We start from the raw sequence: 27,694 nt of genomic DNA on the forward strand, positions 1-27,694 counted from the left end.
GGTGACTGCAAACAGACTTATGTTCCCCTCAAAATTTGCAGCCTCCAGTGCACTTAATACTGTTAGGAAACTGAGCCACTAGAGTAGTAAAGAAAGAGCAGAAAACAATCTCAACAAACCAGATCAACAGTAATGGAGAGGTAAAGAGGGACAGACACCATGGTTTGTTGAGGAGAGGCAGAAGACAGAAGGCATGGTGCAATGGCAGCAGGGGTAGAGGGACCTAAATAGAGTCAGTTAGGGGGCAGAGTCCCAGGGAGCTTGAGAGTTCAGTCTCGTAAGTTCGTGGTAAAGGACTGGCAGGTCCAGGAACCTACTGTCCAAGTCCCTGCCCCATCTGCTTTGAGGAATTTGCAATAGTTCATGTCTCAGAGAATCAATGAAGGGTTTCTCTTTAAAATACAGGGGAATTAATCTTGGGTTGTGTGAGAAATCTCCAGTAAGGGTGGGTTGAGTACATAGGAGTACACAAGACATTTCCAGTGGGGATGGGGTGGTTGGATGCACAGGACAGGGTGAAATTTGGCTGAAACTGCCAAGACAGGCCCCATGGTGAGAGAAGAAAGAACATTTTGAGAGGTAAATGGAGAGTCTTTATTAGAGCATCAGTGGTCTATAGATGGACTCTGGTCTCAAAGATCTGCAGACCAGAACAGAAATAGCACAGCTTTTAATGACAAAAACCACATGCTTGGGGTGGAGACCAAGCCTTCACAGCCTTCACCGAAGTGTTATACATAAAACAAAGCAAGTTAGATGAGGATATTTATTTCTAATAAAAGTGTCATACATAGGCAGAGAAGACTATCCGGGGGACAGTAAAGGGCAATTATCTAGAGGGAGCAGGAGCTTCCTGGAGCTCAAGAACTCATGACATTTTTGTAATCCAAAGAATGTCCTCTATAACCTCTGGAGGTCTTAGAAAGTCCCCATCTCCTATTAACTTTTATTAAGATACAAGGATGGCATTACTTAGTTCCAATATCCTTATTCCAGAAGCTCCACAAGGGGATGTGAGCAGAGCCATTGAGGAGCACAAGGTATGAGTGATATTATTCTCAGAACATATGTGTGCCAAGGGGTTTATACTCAAGCAACACAGATGGCAGAGGGCTGTTTAACTTGCAAACCAGGCCTTAAAGAGATCACTTCAAAAAGGGGAAAACCCAGGTTTCAAATTGATGGCCTTCCTTATCTGAGCTGGTCTTCTGGTCTCCCCTCTTTAAACAACAACAACAACAACAAAAACAAAGATCACTTCCTGCAAAATTAGATGCTCAGTATCTCCTTGACCCTATCATCTCTCAAGCCAACTGCTGGCCCAGACTCCACACCATGAATTCCTCAGAAATCAATAAGAGCCTGAAACCGGCATCCTGATACTCTTAGGAGAGGAACACAAAGGTGTAATGCTTATGTGCCTCTGATCATACAAAACAACATTTATGGAAATGAACGTTAGGAGTTGTTTTCATTTTCTTTTTGAAAGAAAACTGTAACCCAGGCAGAAAGTAACCCAAAAGACCATGCAGACAAAAGTCAAGTAGAAGAAAAGATTTATTGCCAGCAGCACTGACAAGGCCAAGCTCTCTTGAGGAAAGGGAGACAATGGCATCATCTGGCTCCTTGGAGGCCCCTTTTACATCATCAGGACCGGAAGTGGGAGGTGCCTCACCTACTACTCAGGCCCTGCCATCGAGGGCAGAGATTAGGTCTGTGAGGGGGGCATTTCCTTACACTTTTTTTTGGTCTTGTTTGTTCATTTAAATGTCTATTGGAAGGTAAGGTAGAGACCCAGAAATGGAGGGACAAAGGGTGAACAAATGCAGCAGTGGTCCTCATGGACACTATGTTGAAAATGGGTGGAGATGAGAGGGAAAAACTGGGAGAAAATAAGGAAAGGGAGGACATTGTCCAAAATGAAATGTACTCTTTACCTGACTTATGTAACTGTAACCCCACTGTACATCACCTTTATAATAATAAAAACAAATTTAAAAGTTCAACACTTCAAAAAATGAGATTAAATTAAAATGTCCATTACTTAAAGCCACAAAGAAAAAATATATAATGAAATGATGAAAAATAAAAAAGAACTGCATCCTGATCCAGACTTGGAAGAAGAAGAAACTCAAGCTGATCTAGGAGGAACTTGTGTTTCAAGTGCTATTCAGCACTGAAGAGCAGTGTGTACTCCAAAAACAGGGATAGACTTGCTGCATTTGGGTAAGGTGACCCCTTTGGAGGAGACAGTGGTCTGTGTCATTCAGTCTTGAAGATACCAAATGACTTTAAAAAGTCTGATGTGGTTGTTGATGTGATTGCTCCTGTGATGATGGAGAGAGTCAGGGGGATTTAAATCAAACATTCTCTTCAAGGCTAAGTTTAATGTCCCAAGAGGGCAATTATCTGCCCTGATATGGTTGAGTGATAGGAGATCATCAACTAACAAAGATCAGTGGTGTGATGAGTAAATACAGATGCTTATAAAACAAGGTAACCTCTTGGTCATGGTTGTAGACCCTCACTCTATGACAGGATCCTTCCCTGGTTAGGTATTATGGGCTAGGAATTTGTTTTACTGGCATTGGCCATCTGGTAGGAACATTTTGCTTACAACTAATGGAGCCTACTACTACAGAGCCTTCAGATGTCCTAGTTAGGCCTCAAGGCAGCCATTTTGAGGTCTTTGTAAGAGGGGGTAAAAGATTGAGGACAGGTCATAGCTGTTGAAACTGGGTATGTGTTAGGTCTGCCTGGGAGAGCAGCCCCCTCCCCACTTCTTGGTGAAAGACAGCACTTCGTTTTACCAGAAATCACTGCCTGAAACCAGTAATCACCTGGCTGAACAGCCCTGTCATGCCTCCTTTGGACAGTGAGAGGCTTCTCAGGCCCTCACGTTCCTATCCACTGTGGTCACACCTCCCCACCTTCCCCTATAGAATCTCTCTCAACTGTAAGTTCCTCCTTCCTCTTCCTCTTCCTTCTCCTCTTCTCTTCTCTCTCTGCATACCTTCATCTCGTGTAGGCCAACACTTTGCTCTCCCTGCAATAAACTCTTTTCTGCCTGAACCATGTGTGAGTGTTCTGGTGTCAAGACCTGGGAAGGTGCCAAGGCAAACTGTCCTGAGTCTAAGACTCACTATAAGTGAAAGCACCAGCCCTGAGAACCACACAGACACAGTCATGTACAGAGAAAGGAGTTTGAAATGTCAGCCGGAGCTGACAGGCTAGCTTTCTCAGGACAGAGTGTAACATCCTGTCCCTGGAAAGGAGGTATCTTTTATGGTCAAGGGGCTAGAGATGGAGGATTCAGTTTGGGACAGGGAGTGCTAGCTGGATGCCAGAAGTAGCCCATAGCCAGGGCAGGTCAGCAGCTGTGGTCAGGCCTGAACAAACAGCATTCCACGGATGCAGCTGGAAGCTAGAGATACCTGTGGTCTCAGGAATGGGATGGGAGCTAACGATTATGGCCAGGCTTGGCCTGATCTCCCGATCTGGGGAAAAGGGCATAAGGATAAAAGATGGAGACAGTCAAACCAAAATGGGGGACTACATGCTAACAATAAGTTTCTGTCCATTTAGAAGAAAGACAGGTATGAACATTAGATGCATGCTTATTAGGCATGCTTCTTAACTATTTGGGATGGACAAAATAATCTTTTTGCACTTTAAATGAAAGTAATTCTTATGCATGTGTGACAGGTAGACCAAGATCTCAGTGTCCCTTTCCCTCTGGGATGAACCACTGGTCTGCCAGCGTGGCATGCATCATAGCCAACTTCCAAGATGAGATGGCTTGGGGCAACAAGTCCTGGAGGAGAGTGTCCCTACTGTTTCCTGTGGTCGATCAAAGCCACCTCAGTTAAGTCATGGCCCAGTAACTCTGACTTCACCCTGTGCCTCCCTAGGCAGGGTAGGGGAAGTCAAGTCCCTGGGAAATGTATCCAGGTACAGTGAAAGCTGGTCTTTTGAGGAGATGGGAATGCACCTGTTCTCACCATTGCTAGAGTTGATGTCTGTGGGAATTTTTGTTTGAGGCATTCTTGGACAAATGGACTGAACCTGTTCAGTTGGCTATCCCTTGCACCCAGGCATTTCAAAAACCAAAGCCCTCTTCAAAAATAGACAAAAATAGTACCTTAATGCTTGGCGAATCATTTGGCCTCCAAGGTTTACATAGAGCCATAATGGTCCAATGAGGAGTTTCTGATGAACCTAAGGCCAATAACAACTAAATCCCTGCAGCAAGATGGCATAGGAAAATTGGACAGCTCCTAATATTATTATTCTAGCAGAAAAAGGCAGTTGTGTTCCTAATTAGAGGAGCAAAGGTTGTACTTTCATCCTCAAAAATACAGCCCTGGAAGGACCATCAACTAGGAAGTGTTGACATTTGTCTAATGTCCCTCATTATTATAATTGGGATAATGGCTTTAACTGGGTATTGTGGGATTAATTCATGTGGAGACTAATGTTAAAATGTTTGAAGAAAAAGAAAAGAGCAGAGAATTGTGGGAAAATGTGTCTTTTCTATCAAAGTGTGTTACTTAAAAGTTCTTGCTTTGGTCTAGTGACTTGGTTCTTGTTAGGGAATAGAGGAACTGCTTTGAGATAAGGAAGAAATTTTGAAATGTAAAATTTTGTCTTAAACTGGTTTCTTTTCAAGATGGAATTAAGACACACCTTAGATAGTTCAAGAAATAGCAGAGGGCTGGGCTCTGGAGGCTCATGCCTATAATCCTAACTACTCAGAACATTGAATTTGAGGACTAAAGTTCAAAGCCAGCCCATACAGGAAATCCCATGGGACTCTTATCTCCAGTTAACCACTAGAAAACAGAAGTAGATCTGTGGCTGAAGTAGCAGACTGCTAATCTTGACCAAAAAAGCTCAGGGACAGGGGCTGGGAAGGTAGCTCAGTGGTAGAGTGCTTGCCTTGCATGCATGAGGCCCTGGGTTCGATTTCTCAGCACCACATAAGCAGAAAAAGCCACAAGTGGTGCTGTGGCTCAAGTGGTAGAGCACTAGCCTTGAGCTGAAGTGCTGAGGGACGGGGCCCAGGTCCAGAGTTTAAGCCGCATGACCAACAAAAACAACAACAACAAAAAAACCCCACAAAGCTCAGGGACAGCATCCAGGCCCTGAGTTCAAGCCCCATGACTGACAAAAGGAAAAAGAAGGAAGGAAGGTGTAAAGTATATTAAGTAGGTAGATTTCATTAGGTAGCTGATAAAGAGAACACCATGTGTTATTCAGGTAGGAAAAGAATTTTATTTACCGAACTGCTGCCGCCCGCTGTGTATGGTGGAAGGGGATGGTTGAAAAGGGGAGACCCACCTCCAGGTTAAGACTTATCTGGGCCAGGGACAGGAAGAGGTGTGGCCAGGTGGAAGAAAGGTGTGGCCACATTGGGACTGGATGAGACCTCAAGGCCTGGATGAGACCTCAAGGCCTGGGCCCCTCCTATGATCAAATGGGAGGCATGTGACCAAAGTCAACCCAGGATGTGACCTAGCAGGAGGGGGAGGTGTGACTGCTTTCAAGTGTGCCAGTTACCTAGGAAACAGATACTGAGCGGAAACTTAGCCAAGAAGTAGGAAGGTATCTACACAGGGCCTGCATGGCTGGAGGCAGACCTTACAGAAGGAAGGAAGGAAGGAAGGAAGGAAGGAAGGAAGGAAGGAAGGAAGGAAGGAAGGAAGGAAGGAGGGAGGGAGGGAGGGAGGGAGGGAGGGAGGGAGGGAGGGAGGGAGGGAGGGAGGGAGGGAGGAAGGGAAAAGGAAAGAAATATCATAGGGTATGGGTATATTTTGAGATTACTTGTGTATTGTTAACCTTATTCCAAAGACACCTTATATAAATATGTTTTACCCTACTCAAACTAGCCAATCATAAGCAGATTATGAACCTGAGCTCAACCAATCTGAGCAGAGGGGCAGGTCTTGCTTCATTAGGGAGAGGAGAGGAGCCTGCCTGCTCTGTGTGCTTGCCTGTCAGATTTTGTCTGATGGCACACCCTTATGCACAAGTAAATTTTGCCTTGCTGAGACAATTCTTTATTTTTGTGTCTATTATTGTGACTACAATGGTTCTTGGAGAGCATGTTTACAATAAGAATAATACTGTTTTCCCCTGGGGGGGGGGGGGAAAGCCAGGCTGGGCAAAAAAAATCTCTGAGACTTCATTTCCAATTAACCAGAAGAAAGCAGAAAGTGGAGGTGTGGCTCAAGTGGTAGAGTGCCAACGTTGAGTGAAAAAGCCAAACACAGAAGCATGTTTATAGACCATTTTTCCCTTGGTAGCATAGGATTTTAATTTTTTGGCTGTATATAGAACTCTACCACTGAGCTTAACTAGGACAAACATGAAGAAATTTCTCTACTGGACCAGAAAATTAAAGGCAGAGGAAGTGTAGAACCCTGGACAGCCCGTGGCAAGCCCATATGTTTTGCTTCTACAGCACAAAATTTCTTCTGGATAACACACAATTTATGTAGTTGCTATATTGAAATAAAAATAACCAGGGGAGGAAAGGGATGGTAGGGAAAAACAAAGGAGGGGGTAACAAGGTCGGTAGGAAATGTACTCATTACCTTACTCATGTAACTAACTGTAACCCCTCTATACAGTATCTTTACAATAAAAAATATATATTAAAAAATAACCATCGCATTTATGTATACATCAAGCACTAAAGTATTGTGCCCTCAGATGTTTACTTAGGTAGTAAAACTTTATAGTATAGCAAAAAACTAACTACCATAACTCTCAAAACAGTTATCTTTAGGGAAATGAAGCTGGTTGTGGTTGGGTGGTAAAAATCCTGATGTATTGTTAATGATCGTTTTCTTGAATCAGTCTCCCCCTCACTCCTTACCCTATTTCTCTCTGCCTCTCTCTACCTTCTCTCTCTCTCTCTCTCTCTCTCTCTCTCTCTCTCTCTCTCTCTCTCTCTCTCTCTCTCTCTCTCTCTCTCTCTCTCTCTCTCTTTGTCTCTCCTTGCTCTCTCTGTCTTTCTTTCTTTCTTCTTTCCTTCTCGCCATTCCTGGAGCTTGAATTCAGGGTCTGGGTGCTGTCCTTAAGATTTTGTGCCGAGTCTCACAGACTCCTGCCTGGGTTGGCTTCAAACCATTATCCTCAGATCTCAGCTTCTTGAGTAGCATGAGCCACTGGAGTCTAGCTTCTCTCTGCCACTTTTCCTTTCTGTCTCTCAAATACTGTATAGGTGAGCTACATCCCCAGCCTTGCATATATCTCTTCCTTCCTTCCTTCTTTCCATCCTTCCATCCTTCCTTCCTTTTTTTCTTGCTTTTGGTTGTGTGTGTGTGTGTGTGTGTGTGTGTGCGCGTGCGTGCACACACGCACGCATGCGTGTGCTGGTACTAGGGCTTAAACTCGGGACACTTTCCCTTAGCTTTTTGTACTCAAAACTGACATTCTACTACTTGAGCCACAGCATCATTTCTGGCTTTTGGGTAGTTAATTTGTGGTAAGAATCTCTCAGACTTTTCTTCCTAGGCTGTGTTCAAATCATGGTCTTCAGATTGCAGCCTCCTGAGTAACTAGGATTATAGGCATGAGCCATCAGCACCTGATTGCATATTTCTTGATAATTACAGCTTATAAACATATTTCAAGCCAAGAGTTTAAAGCCATTTTAAAGTAATTTGAGTTGTATATTTATGTTATAACCTATTTTTGTATGTATTATGAAACACATCCATATATAAAGACAATATATAATATATTTCTCTTGCATATGTGAATATATATTTACATGCTTGCATAAAAACTGATAGAAGTAATTATGGGCAGCTGTGACTGAAAAGCAAAGTTTTTTTACATGACACTTACTTTATATTTTTATTTTGGCTTTGAACTCCCTTAAGGAGTTTCTTAGAGCTTCTGTTCCCATCGACAATTAAAATGCTACTTTTTAATTTGTAAATTTCTATCTTAAAAGTGACTTTTTAAAATATTTCTTTGATATTGTTTTCTTGATATTTATCATCAATTTACAATGAGGAAACGGTTCATTTGGCTGACCATTTTTGAATGTTCCAGTCCATACACCTGTGGACCTATTGCTTTTAGACCTCTGGTTGGGTGACAGCACATCATGACAGGAACATATGATAGAGTACACCTGCTCACATTATGGTCAGGAAGTAGAAGAGACAAAAAGAAAGAGATGTAGTCCTATAATCTCCTTTAAGGGCAAACTCCCAATAATCTAAAACTCCTAATTCAGCCCCAACCATTTTATAGGTTCTACTTCTTTCCAACAGTGCCAAGCTAGGGGACCAGCTTTATAGGCCTTTGGTGGACATTCCATATCCAAAGGATAACCAAAAGGGAGACAGCTGTTGAAATAGTAAGGAAGGATTAGTTTAGCCCCAGGTTCCAGGCTTGGGGAGGTAAATGATGATATGGTCAAAGAAGATAAGAATAGAGACAGGGAAGGTTTTGTGAACTTCAAAGCTATGAATTTCAATTTAGACATGTTAGTAGGCAAGTGAGCCCTCCAAAAGGCACTTGTATATGGAGTTGGGAACCTTATTAAATGTGCATACATATATTCATACAGAGAGAGTAGATTACCTACTATGCCATAGAATTGTGCCTCCTAAGAGGACTGAAAGTCAGTCCTCTCAATGAGTCAAAAAATAACAGATTGAAAAAATGAAACTGGAGAGAAAGATAATCTAGCATATGTTGAGAAAGTAGGACAAAGAATTCAGGGGAATACAAGGAGCCTTCAAGTCCAGAGTGTAGTGGTTTGCACCTATAATCCTAGCTACTCAGGAAGATAGGATCATGGTTTGAAGCCAGCCAGTTCAGGAAAGTCTGTGAGACTCTAATCTCCAATTAATCATAGAAAAAGTGGGAAGTGGAGCTGTGGCTCAAGTGGTAGAGCAAAAGAAGCTCAGACACAGCACCCAGGCCCTGAATTCAAGCTCCAGGACTGGCAAAAAAAAAAAAAACCTTCAAGAAATATGTACTCTACAGAAACCACTACAAGAGATTATGGAAGGATTAAATGTACCCCCTTGAACTTGGTCATATTGCTGCCATTGATAACCTTATCAGGAGCACTTGCACTTGCACAGAGAGAACTGTAGTTGAGACAGGAATTGAAATAAAGCCACACAGGCAAGTCTCACAGGCTTCACAGTTCCTCAGACGGGCTTCTCTTCCCTTACCCTTCCAGCCATTTCAAGGATAGGAGAGGTTGTTTGCAGGCAAAAAAAAAAAGCAGGGAGGGAGAACAGAACACCATTCACTCTGACTTGAGAAAAAGTGGGCTAGGAATACTTGGATTAAATGAGGTGTCCGATTTCCCAGTGGATCTTAGAACTTGATGACTGGGTGAGTCCATGCTGCAGAGAGCTAGAGAAACTCCTTCACATTTTCCTACCTTGAATTCATGCCTTCCATTCAGCTTTTTCCTCCCCTTCTTCCTAACAGAGTTGAAAGCAAGGGCAGAGTTTTCTCCCTCCTCCCACCTCATGTTGACCTTCTATTATCAGCCCCCAAAACCACCGCTAACCCCTCTGGCGACCTTGGTGCCTCCCCCTCCATCACAGCTGCCTGATATCAAATAGCAGGCACATACAGCATAGTTCTGTTCCCTCTAGTTTTTATTCAAGGAAAAATAGGAAGAATTAAAGATCAGGACAAATTTTGAAATGAGGTTTTACAAAGTCAAAGAGATCTTCTTTCCCCTTCTTTTAATCTTTGGCACTAATAGTACCAATGAGCTTGAACTTCTCTGATGTGGTATATAAACAGGGACATAATGTTTGATTTCCTTTTATCAAAAGAGACTGCTGCCCTAGTGCAGGGGAGCTGACATGCTGCACAGTGCCCTGGACTTCCAAGAAAATTCTGGTGAAATTCTTTGATGAACATCAATGCAAAACTTCTCAACAAAATTTTGGCCAATTGACCTCAATAACTCACACAAAAAAATCATGCAATACGATCAAACAGGATTCATTTCAAGGATGTAAATCTGGTTCAATATACACAAACCAATTCATATAATTCATCACATCAACAAGAGCAAGGATAAGAACCACATGATTATCCCAATAGATGCAGAAAAAGCATTTGACAAGATCCAACACTCCTTTATGATGAAAGCTCTAGAGAAACTAGAAATCCATGGAACATTTCTCAATAATAAAGGCTCTGTATCACAAACCTACAGCCAGCATTATGCTCAATGACAAAAAGCTAAAGCCATTTCCTCTAAACTCAGGAATGAGACAAGAATGTCCACTCTTTCCACTTTTCTTTTTTTTTTTTTTTCTTTTTGTCAGTTGTGGGGCTTGAACTCTGGGCCTGGACGCTGTCCCCTCAGCTCTTCAGCTCAAGGCTAGCGCTCTATCACTTGAGCCACAGCACCACTTCCGCCTTTTTCTGTTTATGTGGTGCTGAGGAATTGAACCCAGGGCCTCATGCATGCAAGGCAAGCACTCTACCACTGAGCCACCTTCCCAGCCCTCTCCACTTTTCTTCAATTTAGTATTAGAATGCCTAGCTACAGCAATAAGAAAAGATGTAAACATAAAGGGGATCCAAATAGGGAAAGATGAAGTAAAACTCTCCTTATTTGCAGATGACATGATCTTTTATTTAAAGAATCCTATGGACTCCACTCCCAAATTACTCGAGTCAATTCGAAACTTTGACAAAGTAGCAGGGTATAAAATTAACCCTCAAAAATCAATGACTTTTCTGTATGCCAACAATGAGAAGAGCACGGCTGAAATCAGGAAAGCCCCACAAAAAATAAAATACCTAGGAGTTAACTAAAGAAGTGAAGGTCCTCTACAATGAAAACTTTAAAAACCTAAAAAAGGAAATTAAAGCAGAACTTAGGAAGTGGGAAAATGTCCCATGTTCCTGGATTGGGAGGATTAGCATTGTGAAAATGGCAATACTTCCAAAGGCTATCTACAAATTCAATGCAATAGCTATCAATATCCCAACCTCATTATTCAATGAAATAGAAGAGGCAATCCAAAATTCATATGGAACAATAAAAGACCCCAAATAGCAAAAACAATCCTTAGCAAAAAAAAATAGTGCTGGAGGAATATCAATTCAAACTCAACTACAAAGCCATAGTAATCAAAACAGCTTGGTACTGGCACAAGAACAGACCTGAGGACCAATGGAATAGAACTGAAGACCCAGAAATGACCCCACAGACCTATTGCCACCTAATCTTCAATAAGGGAGCTAAAAAAATAGAATGGAAGAAAGACAGCCTCTTCAGTAAATGGTGCTGGAAAAATTGGTTTAACAACTGTAGAAAACTAAAGCTAGACCCTTATATATCACCCTGCACCAGAATCAATTCCAACTGGATCAAAGACCTCAAAGTCAAAGCAGACACCCTGAAGAAACATAAGTACAAAGAAATATAGGTCCCATGGTTTCCCTTATTTGCAATAACTAGTATATGTCTAGGACAAGCAGAAAAGGTCAAAAGCTATATGCCTATGACCATATAAGATAATGTTAAGCGAAATGAACACAAAGATAGGGACATAAGTGGTTTTTTTCTTTCTTGCTAGCGTTTTTAACGTATTTATAATGTATTATGTGATTTTTTTGTTTCTTTTCTATGTTCTTCCCCCACGGTATAACCCTGGTTTTCACTGTATTTGATTCTGATGCCCTGCACCTTGTATATACAGGCTGAGATCCATCAGTTTTGCAGACAAATCCATAAAGTTCTTATTGGATACTTAACAAATCAAAAATTTCTGAGGACAAAATTACCTGAAGTCTGGAACTCTAGCCAAAAAAATAGTTCTGTTTCAAAGGGAAAAAAAGAGATTGCTTCAGTTATTTAATTATTTCATCATTATTTCATTTGTTGCACATCTTTTTGTGGTACTGGAGATTTAAGGTGTTGTACTTGCTAGGCAGGTACTTTACCACAACCATGCATGCACCCCACTCTTATTTGTTATGCTTTTGGAGAGCTATAATTATTTGTTACTTTGAATAAATGTCTCTCTAGTTTGTTCCTCCTGGTCAGTTAATGCATTAATTAACTTCAATTCCATAAAGTTTTCACTAACAAACTTACATTTTCTACTTTAGCTTTTAGCTTTTCCTGGTTTTAACAATAAATATTTGCTATTATAGATACTTGTTTTAGTCCCTCAACAAACCTACCACCAGAAGGAGATACACAGTAATTTTGCTTCCAAAGGATAAGAACAAATCAGACACTCCCTTCAAATTATTGATTCAATCCATTCTGTTCTAGAACAATACAATCATGCATTTCAATGAAAGCTCCTTGTCAAGGTTGAATAAATATAATCAAAGTAGTTGCACACCACAAAGCAAAGGAACAAAGAGATTTTCTCTAAGGTGAAGGTACCTTGCTGTCATAATTGGCAAGATAAACAGCAATTCCCCACCAGAGCCATTTGGGAAATGCCCATGATCACCAGCACTGGGGGAGGTGATGGCTTTGCCCACTGAGGGACATGAGTTTACACAGAGGAAGAAGGATGAGAATTGGGCCATAACTAATCTGGTCTCCTAGATTTAAATCTGCCTAGATTTACTTTTTGTCAACTGCAAAAGAAGATGTATTTATAGATAAAAGAAGATTCCAGATGTGTATCTTGTGGATGAATGTGGTATGGTTTCTGGAGCCTGGCCTTAGAAAATAGAAGCAGACCTTTCAAGGCACAGGTAGGCAAAGCTCATCTATTCTGATGAGTTTCACTTCATTTTCTTACTTATTTTGAGCCTGTCTTTTGGAAGATGAGACCAGAGAACAATTTCCTAATGTTCTATTCCAACAACCAGTTCAGTAGCAAGACAACCCATATGTCTGTTAACGTGAAATGACCTGCACCTGACATGAGTCAACTATCTTCATCAGCTAGGATGCTGCTTTAGTTGATGGGTTGTTCATTAACACTCCTCAACCCCACCGCAGACTCACCATTCAGATTAGAAAATGGTTCCCATTCAGATAACTTGTCACCTCCTGTCCCTCTCTGTTTTTCTTAGTGAAAATGACAAAAACCTGTGATAATTTACTATTTGTAGGGGTTTTTTTGGTTTTGGTTTTGGTTTTTGTTTCTGTCAGTCTTTGGGCCTGAACTCTGGGCCTGGGTGCTGAGCCTCAACTCTTCAGTTCAAGGGTAGATCTCTACCATTGAGCCACAGAGCCACTTCTGGCTTTTTCTGCTTATGTGGTGCTGAGGAATCAAACCCAGGGCCTCATGCATGCAAGGCAAGCACTGTACCACTGAGCCACCTTCCCAGCCTGTTGTGTTTTTCTTTGTTTTGTGATAAGTCCTTTCTTCCCCTACTAACTGGTTTTATGTCTGTTTTCTGGAAGAATGAAATATTTCTCAATTAGAAAGAAAAAAAAACCCTAACAAATTCAAATTTGAAAGAAATGCTAAAAATCATCACTCCAAGTTCATCATAGCGGCTCATATCTGTAATACCAACCCTTGGGAGACTAAAGCAGGAAGACCGAGAGATCTAGGCTAGCCTAGGCTACATAATAAGATCCTATCTCAAAAATTAAATGACCCAGATAATGTGATGTTAGGAAAATGAACCCTTAAATATGTATATTAATGTTTTCGTTTCTTTCATGCATGTGTTTCTAACGCATTTATAAGATTATTTCTTTGTTGCTTTGTATGTCCCTCCCCCACAGTGTAACCCCCGCTTTCACTATATTTGATGTCAGTATAACATGTGGAGGAGATGGGGACAAACAAGTCGCTTAAGGATTCAGGTGGACCTGTTGCAACAATGAGAAGTACAAAATGTCATGTCAAAACCAGCTTTACAATGTCGGTGTGCGGGGGGGAGGGGGGTATAATTGGGTGGGGGGAGGGGGGAGGCTGGGAAGGGAGGTGAAGGGTAAACAAAGGAGGAGGCTGCAATGCTTGGTAAGAAATGTATGCATTATCCTGCCCATGTAATTGTAGCCCCTCTGTACAGTATGTTCTCAAATAAAATAAAATTAAATTAAAAAAAAAATTAAATGACCCAGATGCCCCTCAGTAGATGAGTGGATCAAAAAAATGTGGTACATATATACAATGGAATTCTATGCTTCCATAAGAAAGAATGACACTGCCCCATTTATTTGTTAGGAAGTGGAAAGTCTTGGAAAAAATCATATTAAGTGAAGTTACCCAGGCCAAAGAATTTTAAATCCCATGGTTTCCCTCATTTCCAATAATTAGTGTGTGTGTGTATATATATATATATATGTGTGTGTGTGTGTGTGTGTGTGTGTGTGTGTGTGTGTGTGTGTGTGTATATATATATATATATATATAGGATAATCTTTCAGATGAGCTGAAAAGCTCAAAAACCATGCACAAATGACATATATGATGATGCTAAATGAAATGAACTCTAAGATATGGGCATAAGATGTCTGTCTATTGTTACTATTTCAAATGTACAATGTGATCTTATTATTATTTGTTGTTGTTTCCTTTGTACGTTCTTTCCCCTGTGGCATATCCCCTGTTGTCACTGTACTTGATTTTGATACCCTGAATCTTGCATATACATATGTCTAATCTGGAGAAGGGGAATAACAAAATGCTAAAACAAGGACACACGATGACCCATTGCAACAAAGATACCCACAGGACAGTATAGTGGAAACGAACTTTACAACTTTGGGCGGCGAGGTGGGGGAGATAGGAGTTTGGGAGCTAGGGGGGAGAAGAGATCGTGGGACAACTACAAGGAAGGGAAGGGGTAACAATGATCAAGTAATGTACTCATTGTCTTACTCATGTAACTGTAACTCCTCTGTACAACATCTTAACAATAAAATAAAATAAAATAAAGGAAAGGAAAGACAAGAACCAGTATTTCACACCTCTAATCTAAACTACTGAGGGGCTAAGATCTGAGGATTGAGGTTTGAAGCCAGCCTGGACACAGTAAATCTGAAAGACTCTTATGGCCAATTAACTAACAAAATGTTAAAATGAAGGTGTTCCTCAAGTGGTAGCGCAAAAGCCATGAAGAAAATTGAGAAAGTGAGGTACCAACTTCAAACCCCAGAACTGTCAATAAATAAATAAAAAACAAATGAAAACATTTAAATAATTTTTCAGCACTTTGATGTTCTTGAATTGTCTTCACAGGCTATTTTTATTAAGCTCCAACAAAAGGGAGCAGATTCCTTTTCAATAGAGCCCATCTACTGAACTCTCTTTTTGTTTTCCTTTTTCTATTAGACTCTTAATAGTGGTGCTACAAATAGCACTAGCTGTGCTTGGAAAACTAAAAGAAAAAAAAAGAGAGCACAGCACAGGAGACAATTAAAGAGGGAAGCAGGGAGAAAATGATTAGGAGGAGAGGCAAGGAAGGGAGGGAAGGGACTTTGCCACTTACTGAGCACTCTCTCTGGGCTCAACCATGAGTCAACATAATGTACAAGATATATTGGGTAACTGATGTGTGTCTAGGTGTGGGGTGGGGACTAGGGCTTGAACTCAGGGCCTCTCACTCTCACTCGGCTCTTTTGCTTAAAGCTGGCACTCTATCACTTGAGCTATACCTCTACATCAAGGTTTGTGCTGGTTAATTACCAATGAGTCTCACAGATTTTTCTGTCCAGGCTGGCTTCAAACCATGATCCTCCTATCTCAGCCTCCTGAGTAGCCAGAATTACAGGTGTGAGCCACCTAAGTAGCTAGGATTGTAAATGTAAGCCACTTGGGGCTGGCTGGGTATTTTCTGAGGATTATGGCTCCTGAGTCAAGCAACTTGTATATGGAAAGTTAACACAGAAGCACATACCTCTAATCTTTTCAATAATACTCTTTTAAAATTCATTCTCTCTCTCTTCCTCTCTTCCCTCTTTCTTCTCCCTCTCTCCCTCTCTCCTTATTGGGTCAAGTGGTACATCACTTGCCTAGCAAGCAGAAGATCCTGAGATCAATCCCTAATACTATTTTGTCCCCTCTCCACCCAAAGACTGGGATTTGGTGCCCATGGCCCTTCAAAGTATGGTTAATTCCTTGGTAAACAATGTCTGGCTGCATGCTGGTGGCTCATGCCTATAACCCTAACAATTCAGGAGGCTGAGATCTGAGAATCTCAATTTGAGGCCAGCCCGAGTAAGAAAGTTTATGAGACTCTTATCTCCAATTAACCATCAGAAAACCAAAAATGGAGCTGTGGGTCCAATTGGTAGAGTGCTAGCCTCGAGCAAAAAGAACTTAGGGATGTGTCCAGGCCCTGAGTTCAAGCCCCATGGCCAACAAAAACATAAAAACAAAAACAAATATGGTCCGAAGTCTCAAATAGCAAGTAAGTTCCAATCTATTCCTTTATATGATTTTCATATTTATAAGAATACATAGGAGTTCCAGGAAGATGGTGGAGGAGAAGCTGGAATCTGAACAAGCTCTTGCATAGAAAGCAGTTTTAGAGTTCCAGTGAACAGTCCTAAGCCAGAGAATCACACCAAGTGTGCCATCACAGGACAGAGAGTTAGTCAAGAGAGGGGAAGCCAAGGAGACACATCTGAGCGCTTGCCAGCAGCTGCTGCTGCGGCGGCAGGGTTGCAGCGGCGACCACCGCCGCGGGGTCATACCTGAGACACAGAGAGTCCGGGACGAAGGAGCCAGTCGCAGCGGATGAGCAGATTCTACTCAACACCAGCAAGAACCGACAAGGAGCGGACATCTTCATCCTGCAGTTTGCAGACCAGAGACGACCCAGGATCCAAGACTCGGCTTGAGTAGAAGCCCGACGTCCTCACTCCTTCTCAGGGAGCAGAGGAGGGAAGGCCACCCTCCCCCCCCAGCACCGGTGATCTCCATCTTGGATACCGACAAAGCTCGGAGGAGCTGCTAGCTCCAGCTCAGGCCTTGGAATAAAATGAGGCATTTAGCAGGTCACAAGAACTTAACGCGAAGTGACCTGCCAGACTCAGCTCTATCCAGGGAAAAGTCACCCAGCTCAGGCGCCAGCCATCGGAGTGCCTTGCCTCACTGGGTAACCAGAGCCAGAGGCTGCCCCTCCCTCTAGCAGCCACCACAATCAATTGAAAAACAGAAACCCTGAGAATGGCTCCAGGCTGGGCGCTGTGAGCTTTATCACAAAATAGCCCCAGGGAAAAGCTACTGTTTGTTGAAAGGCCTCAACTCTACCCAGAACCTAGCCTTATCACTGCATCCCCCTCTTTTGTGATTCTCAAAGCGGATCACCCTCCCAGTAAACTAACCTGGGAGGGGGATCTCAAAATCTTGAGTAAAGCAGAGCATTTTTCTGCCTGTTCCAACAAACTGACTTAAGAAACCAATCAAGCCACAGGACCTCAAGCTGACCAGAGACTCCAACAAGAGGCTGGTTACAGACAAAAGGGAGATACAGGATTCTTCCCACCCCTCCCCCCCCCAAAAAAAAAGAACTTTTTTTCTTTTTTCTTCTTCTTCTTCTTTTCTTTTTTTGTTTGTTTTTTGTTTTTTGTTACCTTATATATATATATATATATATATATATATATATATATATATAAATTTCCTCTTCTAAAACTTTTATTAATCTTTAATTTTTGCCTCTTCTGAAAAAATAATTGTTTTCCAGTAACTTTTTTTTCTCCTCTTATAATTTTTATTTTAGGAATACGTGAATGAGCGTTTTCCTTTCTTTTTTTTGTCTTCTCTCTCTTTTTCTTTCTTTCTTAATTATCTTTTTGTTTTTTGTCTAGCTCTACTGAACTTCTGATCTTTTCTTCTCCCTTTCCTATCTTTTCCACCTTTTCCTCTCTTTTGTTCTTCTTTATGTGACTTAACTCTTGTCCTGCACATCCTCAGATAAACCCGTAGTTAACTAGTAGACCCTACCCCCCATTGTATACACACTTAATCCACAAATTTATTACTCAATTCAAAACCTCTGAGACTTACATTCATTAATAGCAGTACTACCTCTTTATAGTTATATAATATTTTAAGCATTTTTTAAAAGTTTTTACATCTCCTCTATGTCCCTCCCTTTCTCTCAACATATTCACATTCCTCTCTAAATAGATGGTCTTTTAATCTCTATAATAACATTAATTTTTACATTTCTATTTTTATTCTGGTCTCTTTTCATTCCCCTTTCCCTTTCTTCTTTTTCTCTCTCTCTCTACTTGCATCCTACCCAACCCATTTCCTGCATTGTGATTAGGACATAGTTAACTCCCTGTGCCTCCCCACACCAATCTATTCCTATTTTTTACCCACATCTCTCCCTAACCCTAATAATTTCTGGTTTTCCAAATTCTTCTCTGCGGTTCGAAGTCCTTTAACATATAGTTGTTTGATGTTGAATAGATGTATCTGTTGAACTAGATTGTATCTGTAGACTATTGACTGTACAAATGCAAACTTTGGTTGATGGTTGCCTTAAGATAGTGTTCTAGCACAAAACTGGTGCTATCTTCATTTCAAATGGGCCGAGTAAGCAGGAAAAACACAAGAAAAATGGCAAATTTGGGTATCTCAATTCCCAATCTTGATAATCAGGGATTAGAACAGATAATGAATAATCCAGAGGAGAGTTCCCAAATAGCTCTACAAACACTACTGGCAAACATGATAAATGAGAAGTTTGACAACATACAAAGGACTCTGTATGAGCGTGATAGGGAGAGAGAGGAGGCATCCCAGAAGTTTATACAGGAATATCATAAGCGTGAGGAAGCTACTCAAAAACTGATACAGGATTTGCATGAACAACTTGAGAATACTCAAAGAGAAAGGGAAGAATGGCATGAGCAGGCTGAGAACACTCAAAGAGAACTGCAGGAATCCCATGAACGCGAGGAAGCTAATCAAAGAGTAATACAGGAATTGAGAGACCAGGTAGAGAACACACAAAGATCACTAAAGGCATTCATGGAATCCATTAACAAAGAGCTGAAGGAAGTCAGGGAGACCACAAAGGGAAAGCTGAATGGAACCCAACAGAAGGAATGGGAGTCCAAAGAAACCATAACCAATCAACTAAGTGATTTGAGGACAAACACTGAACACCAAATTAAGGAAGTAAAGAGATTCATACAAGATCTAAAACAGAGCTTCAACAAAGAACTTGAAGCCATCAAAGCTGACCAATTAGAAGGAAAAGAGATAAAAAACAAAGTAGAGAGTCTTGACAGCAGGTTAGACCATGCAGAAGATCAAATCTCAGGGATTGAAGACAGCCTAGAAATTATAGAGAAAGAACATACAACCATCCAAGACAAGTCTAAGAAATATGATAGATCTATCCAATACCTGGAAGACACCATCAGAAGGCCTAATCTAAGGATAATGGGTGTAGAGGAGCACCTAGAAACAGAAGTTAATGGTCTAGGAAATTTGTTTAACAGGATCCTAGCAGAGAACTTCCCAAACATGCAAAAAGATAGGCCTATTAAGATACAAGAAGCCTTTAGAATCCCAAATAGACCAGACCAGAATAGGACATCCCACTGTCACATTATAATCCACACAGGATCAACTCAGAACAAGGAAAAGATCCTTAAAGCTGTCAAGGAGAAAAGGGTAATCACCTATAAAGGGAAACCAATTAGAATCACCTCAGATTTCTCAGCAGAGACAATCAAAGCAAGAAGAGCCTGGAATGATGTATGCCATGCCCTAAAAACAAACAACTATCAACCAAGAATACTGTACCCAGCTAAACTCTCCTTCATAACTGAAGGCCAAATAAAAACCTTCCACAGCAAAGAAAAATTGAAACAATACATCTCCACCAAACCAGCCCTACAATTGATTCTTAAAGATGTCCTACACATAGAAAACCAACAAGACTGCAAAAAAGGCCAAGAAACTGCACCCAAACTGAGAATCCAAAAACCATAGGAAGAACCCAGTTTTCGCAGCCCCCAAGAAGGTAGATAACATGGCAGGAACTCCCAAATACCTCTCAGTCCTATCTCTTAACGTTAACGGACTGAACTCTCCAATTAAGCGACATAGACTGTCTAGTTGGATTAAAAAACAAGACCCTTCTATCTGTTGCCTGCAGGAGTCACATCTTGCCTGTAAAAACAAACACATTTTCAATGTTAAAGGCTGGAACAAAATCTACCAAGCAAACGGCCCCCATAAACAGGCGGGAGTTGCAATCCTAATATCAGATAAAATTGACTTCAAATTAAAATTCGTGAGAAGAGATAAAGAAGGTCGCTACATACTAATTAAAGGATCTCTCCTTCAGGAGGGTATTACAATTCTAAATATCTATTCGCCAAACAATGGAGCACCCAAATTTATCAAACAAACACTACTTTCCCTCAAATCCCATATACATCCAATGACATTAATTGTTGGGGATTTTAACACACCACTCTCCCCACTAGATAGATCAACTCGGCAAAAACTCAACAGAGAAACCGCAGATCTAAACAGCTGCATAGATCAACTAGACTTAACAGACATCTACCGAACATTTCACCCAGCAGCATCAGAATACACGTTCTTCTCAGCAGCACATGGAACGTTTTCTAAAATAGATCACATTTTAGGCCACAAAGCAAACTTGTCTAAATTCAGAAACATTGAAGTTATACCTTGCATTCTCTCTGACCACAAGGGAATAAAATTAGAACTCAACACCAAAAGCCACCAAAGAAAGTCCGGTATCACATGGAGGCTGAACAACACACTGCTGAATCATGAGTGGGTCATGGAAGAGATTAGAAAGGAAATTCAAATGTTCATGCTATTCAACAAAAATGAACACACAAATTACCAGCTCCTCTGGGACACAGCAAAGGCAGTACTCAGAGGCAAGTTTATAGCTCTGAGCTCCTACATCAACAAATTGGAGAGATCTGAAACTAACAATTTAATGACACATCTAAACCTCCTTGAAAAAGAGCAGCAAGATAAACCCCAATCCAGTAGACAGAAAGAAATAATCAAAATTAAATCAAAATTAAATGAATTAGAATCCAAAAAAACTATAGAAAGAATCAACAAAACAAAGAGTTGGTTCTTCGAAAAACTTAACAAAATTGACAGACCCTTAGCAAATCTTATCAGAAAAAGAAGAGAACACAACCAAATTAATAAAGTCAGAGATGAAAATGGAAACATCACCACGGAAACAACCAAGATTCAAAACATTATTAGGGAATACTTCTCAAAACTTTATGCTAATAAGTTTGACAACTTGACAGAAATGGACCGCTTCCTAGCAAATATTGACATGCCAAACCTAAACCAAGATGAGTTAAACTATCTTAACACGCCCATATCAAGCATTGAAATAGAAACAGCAATAAGAGACCTCCCAGCTAAGAAAAGTCCAGGACCAGATGGTTTTACAGCGGAATTTTACAAGGCCTTCAAAGCAGAGCTCACACCAATACTCCTCCAACTCTTCAATGAAATTGAAAGAGAAAGCTCACTACCGAACACATTCTATGAAGCCATCATAACCCTCATCCCAAAACCAGGCAGGGACTCATCAAAGAAAGAGAACTATAGACCCATTTCTTTGATGAACATTGATGCAAAACTTCTCAACAAAATTTTGGCCAACCGACTTCAACAATTCATCCAAAAAATCATACACCACGATCAAACAGGATTCATTTCAGGGATGCAAAGCTGGTTCAATATACGCAAATCAATTAATATTATTCATCACATCAACAGGAGCAAGAACAAGAACCACATGGTTATCTCAATAGACGCAGAAAAAGCATTTGACAAGAACCAACACCCCTTTATGATGAAGGTTTTGGAAAAATTAGGAATCCATGGAACATTCCTCAATACAATAAAGGCTGTATATGACAAACCTACAGCCAGCATTATACTCAATGGTGAAAAACTAAAGCCATTTCCTCTTAACTCAGGAACAAGACAAGGATGCCCACTCTCTCCACTTCTCTTCAATCTAGTATTAGAATGCCTAGCTACAGCAATAAGACAAGATGCAGACATAAAGGGGATCCAAATAGGGAAAGAAGAAATAAAACTCTCCCTCTTTGCAGATGACATGATCTTGTATTTAAAGAATCCCATAGACTCCACTCCCAAATTACTCAAGCTGATTCAAAACTTTGGCAAAGTAGCAGGTTATAAAATTAACCCCCAAAAATCAATGGCTTTTCTATATGCCAATAATGAGAAAAGTGTGGCTGAAATTAGGAAAGCAACTCCATTTGTAATAGCCCCACAAAAAATAAAATACCTAGGAATTAACTTAACCAAAGAAGTGAAGGACCTCTATGATGAAAACTTTAAAATCTTGAAAAAGGAAATCAACACAGAACTTAAAAAAATGGCAAAACCTCCCATGCTCCTGGATTGGCAAGATTAACATCGTGAAAATGGCAATACTTCCCAAGGCTATCTACAAATTCAACGCAATACCTATCAAAATTCCACCCTCATTCTTCAAGGAAAAAGAAGAGGCAATCCAAAAATTCATATGGAACAATAAAAGACCCCGAATAGCAAAAACGCTCCTCAACGGAAAGAACACTGATGGAGGAATATCAATACCAAATTTCAAACTCTACTATAAAGCCATAGTAATCAAAACAGCTTGGTATTGGCATAAGAACAGACCTCAGGACCAATGGAATAGAATTGAAAACCCAGAAATGAACCTACAGACCTATAGCCATCTAATCTTCGATAAGGGAGCTAAAACAATAGAATGGAAGAAAGACAGCCTCTTCAGTAAATGGTGCTGGCAAAATTGGTTAACTACATGTAGAAAACTAAAGCTAGATCCTTATATATCACCCTGCACCAGAATCAACTCCAAATGGATCAAAGACCTTGAACTCAAAGCAGACACTCTGAAAACATTACAGGATGGAATAGGAGAAACCCTAGGTCTCCTTGGCTCAGGCTGAAATTTTCTTAAAAGAGACCCAGAAACACAACAAATCAAAGAAAGGTTGGACAAATGGGATTGCATAAAGTTGCAGAGCTTCTGCAGGGCAAATAACATAGCTAGCAAGATCAATAGAAAGCCCACAGATTGGGAGAAGATCTTTACTACCCATATAATGGACAAGGGTCTCATATCTAAAATATACTTGGAACTCAAAAAATTAAACCACCCAACAACAAATCATCAAAGAAACAACTGCCCAATAAATAAGTGGGCGAAAGACTTAAAGAGAAGCTTCTCTGAAGAAGAAAGAAGGATGGCCAATAGACACATGAAGAAATGTTCAACATCCCTAGCCATAAAAGAAATGCAAATCAAAACAACATTGAGATATCACCTCACTCCAGTTAGAACAGCAAAACTCAAGAACTCTAACAACAACAGATGCTGGAGGGGATGTGGACAGAAAGGAACCTTACTTCATTGTTGGTGGGAATGTAAACTTGTTCAACCACTTTGGAAAGCAGTATGGAGGTTCCTCAAAAGACTTCACATAGAACTCCCCTATGACCCAGCAATCCCACTTTTGGGCATTTAGCCTAATGTTTACAAAAAAGACCACACTAAAGCTACCAGCACAACAATGTTTATTGCAGCATTATTTACCATAGCTAAGATATGGAACCAACCCAGATGCCCCTCAGTAGATGAATGTGGTATATATACACAATGGAATTCTATGCCTCCATCAGAAAGAATGACATTGCCCCATTTGTTAGGAAATGGAAAGGCTTGGAAAAAATTATATTAAGTGAAGTAAGCCAGACTCAAAGAAACATAGGTCCCATGGTTTCCCTTATTTGCAATATCTAGTATAGGTACGAGTCAAGCGGAAAAGGTCAGATAATGTGATGTTAGAAAATCGAACCCTTAAATATGTATTTTAATGTTTTTGTTTCTTTCATGCATGTGTTTCTAACGCATTTATAAGATTATTTCTTTGTTGCTTTGTATGTCCCTCCCCCACAGTGTAACCCCCGCTTTCACTATATTTGATGTCAGTATAACATGTGGAGGAGATGGGGACAAACAGGTCGTTTAAGGATTCAGGTGGACCTGTTGCAACAATGAGAAGTACAAAATGTCATGTCAAAACCAGCTTTACAATGTCGGTGTGGGGGGGAGGGGGGTATGATTGGTTGGGGGGAGGGGGGAGGCTGGGAAGGGAGGTGAAGGGTAAACAAAGGAGGAGGCTGCAATGCTTGGTAAGAAATGTATGCATTATCCTACCCATGTAATTGTAACCCCTCTGTACAGTATGTTCTCAAATAAAGTAAAATAAAATAAAATAAAATAAAATAAAAAAGAATACATAAACCCAGGCACTTTGGCTCTAATCCTAGCTACTGAGGAGGCTGAGATCTGAGAATCATGGTTCAAAGCCAGCCCAGGCAGGAAAGTCTATGAGACTCCTGTCTCCAGTTAACCACCAGAAAACCAAAAGTGGCACTGTGGCTCAAAATGCTAGAGCACTAACCTTGAGCAAAAGAGCTCAGGGACAGCGCCCAGGCTCTGAGTTCAATCTCCATGAATGACAAGAAAAACAGAAAAAAGAAAAAGAATACACAAGCACATTGTAAGTTCTTCATTAGCTCCATACCTGTTTTGCTTATGGCAAACTATTTGACTAGAGGACAGATTCCAAACAATCTTTCCAAATCTGACTAAAAGCAGAGTCTCTGACTCTCTTTAAGGCTCCTTGGCCACTCATGGTGTTACATCCACACAGTGTGTGCTGTATCTGAATACAGGTTTGGTCACTTATCTTTGTTTACCTCCACCACCTTGGTCCCTCCATAACTATTTGAAGAAGATGCAGATGCAGACTTAGAGAAAAAGTAGGCTTAGCTTCTAACCCTGCTGTGGCCACTGTAGTGTTTGAATAGCAGATTCTTTATTTGCCATTAACTCTGTGGTAAGAGTGAATAACTTTAACCAAGGTTGTACTGCAAAGGAAACATGGCATTCTTTTACTCATTCAAAAGAGCCCAAAGCTAGCCAGGTATCAGTAGCTCACACCAGTAATCCTAGCTACTCAGCAGCTGAGATCTGAGGGTAGTTTGAAGCCAGCTTAGGCAGGAAAGACAGTGAAACTTACCTTTGTTTAACCAGAAGTGGAGCTGTGGCTCAATGGTAGAGCTCTAGCCTTGAGCAAAGTAGCTTAGAGACAGCATTCAAGCCCCAACTTCAAGCCCCAGTACTGGCACACACGCGCGTGCACGTTCATGCACATGTGCGTGTGCGTGCACACACACACACACACACACACACACACACACACACACACACACACACACACACACACACACACACACCCTCCTCCCCTAAAAGGTTAAAGCTATCCTACACTGAGGTTGCTCATACAAACTTCCTCGGGTCATCTGGTTTTGAATCTTCTCCTGTTTACTGCAGCCTTAGATAAAAATCTTTTTCTACCAGTCCTATTTTGTCTATTTAGCGTTGTGAGAGAAAGTAACCCCGAGCCCAGGGTTACACTTACCTCACACTGACCTCAGAATCACAGAATTTCCCACATCCCACTCATTTGATTTCTCTACAGAGTGTCATGGAAACAAAACAGAAATAAGAAACTTTCCTCCCTACTCACCCAGAGGCTGAGTGAAGAAGAAAATAAAATTGGTGTGCTAAGGGTCACTTCCTTAAAGCTAAATAGAGTTGGAGGTGGGGGGACCGATTCTATGTTCTGTCTTCTTGGTTCTCCAGGTCCTCTCAGAAATCCTCTACCTAGTATACCTTTCACTGTCTCTTTGGACCACTTCTCTTTAGGTGTTCTTCTTTCCTGCTCCCCACATCCTCACATCCCCATATCCCCACACCCCACAGTGCACTGGGGAAGAGCAAATATGAAGTGATCTTACTCCCTTTGTATTCCTCTTTCTCTGTATTCTGTTTCTGCTGTCCATAGACTGACATTGCTCTTGATGGAATGACAATACAAAGTAGGGAGAAAGAATGCCCTTGAATGCCCATGTTCTAGCTCTATCTCTCTGCCTCTTTGTCTGTCTGTCTGCCTGCCTGCCTGCTTGTCTGTCTGTCTCTCTTTCCTCTCTCTCTCCTCTCTCTCTCTCTCCCTCTCCCTCTCCCTCTCCCTTTCCCTCCCTTCCTCTCCCTCCCTCCCTTCCTCCCTCCCTCCCCCCCCCCTCTCTCTCTCTCTCTCTCTCTCTCATATCACTGCTGGCATACTACCACTTAAGCCATACCTCTAGCCTAGCTTTTTGTACTGAGGCTTGAACTCAGGGCTTAAGCACTGTCCCTAAGCTTTTTCATTCAAGAATGGCTTTCTACCACCTGAGCCACAGCTCCACTACAGGATTGTTGCTGCTAGTTCATTGGCAATACGAAAGAGTTTCTGTTCTGGCCCTGCTAGCTTCAAAGCACAATCCTCAGTTCTTAATCTTTGAGTAGCTAGGATTACAGGTATGAACTACCAGCACCCATCGACAGCATCTTCAGCCCATCTTTGTGTTGTTTATTTTAGAGATGGTGTCTCAAATATAGACTTGTCTGCCAAGGCTGGCTTTCAACTTCAGTCTTCTAGATCTTAGCATAATGAGTAGCTAGGATTTTAGGAATAAACTATTAGATCCCTGCCAAAGTTATACATTCTTATTCTAAAGTCTTTTTCTCTTTCCTGCCTATTTCAGGCCTTGAAACAAAACCATACCAAAAACAACCTTCCACAACCACAGTGGTTTTGTCTGTCTATGTTCTCTGTGAATTAGAACCTTCTAGGTTTTACACGTTTTATCACTGTGTGTTCTTCTTCAAAGACATAGTGACCTTACCCTAGGAAAACCAAACAATGATAGTAGAATTTGTGTTTCAAGGATTTACTTCTATTCTGCAGCGAAATATTTCTCTTTATGCCATTTTTTCTTTGCTATGTATTAACAATTTCTGGAAACATATTGTTTGTTCTTGTTGTTTTGTTCACCCATGCCTTCCATACTCCCATGTACTTCTTCCTGGTGAATCTGTCCTTTCTGGAGGTCTGGTACACCTCTAATATTGTCCCCAAGATGTTGATGATCATCATAGCTGAACAGAAGACTATTTCTGTGGCTGGCTGCCTGGCACTATTCTACTTCTTTGGATCTCTAGCAGCAATCGAGTGGCTTTTGCTCACTGTGATGCCCTGTGATCACTACCTGGCTATTTACCATCCTCTCCACTACCCCATCCTCATGACAGGTCCTCTCTGCATTCTATTGGCTACTGGCTCTTGGTTCTGGTGCTTTCTCCTCCCAGCAATCACCATGGTTCTTCTGGGTAAACAAACTTTCTGTGAATCCAATGAAATTGATCACTTCTTTTGTGACTTCACCCTTCTGATCCATCTCTCCTGCCCCAACACCTCACTGACTGAGACCATGGCCTTTGCCACCTCCTTGGCAGTCACTCTGGTCACATTCCTTCTTATCACAGCCTCTTACTCTGGCTGCTATTCTAAGAATCCCATCAGGCACAGACTAGAGAAAGGCCTTCTCCACCTGCTCTTCCCACCTCACTGTGGTCACCATGTTTTACAGGACTGATTACCACCTACCTGGTGCCGTCAACCAATTCTTCCCAGTGCTTGCACAAAGGGTTCTCTCTGCTCTCTACCATCCTGACACCCATGTTCAACTCCATCATCTACAGCCTGAGGAACAAAGACATCTGTGAAGCTCTGAAGAAGTGTGTGAGTAAAAAGTCAGCTGTCTTCAGATGA

General features: G+C 41.2%; 1 pseudogene; it reads left to right on the forward strand.

Moving 5' to 3' along the window:
- The first annotated feature begins 962 nt into the window (after positions 1–962).
- On the forward strand, positions 963–27,694 carry LOC138817084 (olfactory receptor 11A1-like; annotated as a pseudogene).

The sequence above is a fragment of the Dipodomys merriami genome, unplaced genomic scaffold, assembly GCF_024711535.1.
Source record: "Dipodomys merriami isolate MVZ:Mamm:240054 unplaced genomic scaffold, mDipMer1.0.p SCAF_7, whole genome shotgun sequence".
Lineage (NCBI taxonomy): Eukaryota > Metazoa > Chordata > Mammalia > Rodentia > Heteromyidae > Dipodomys > Dipodomys merriami.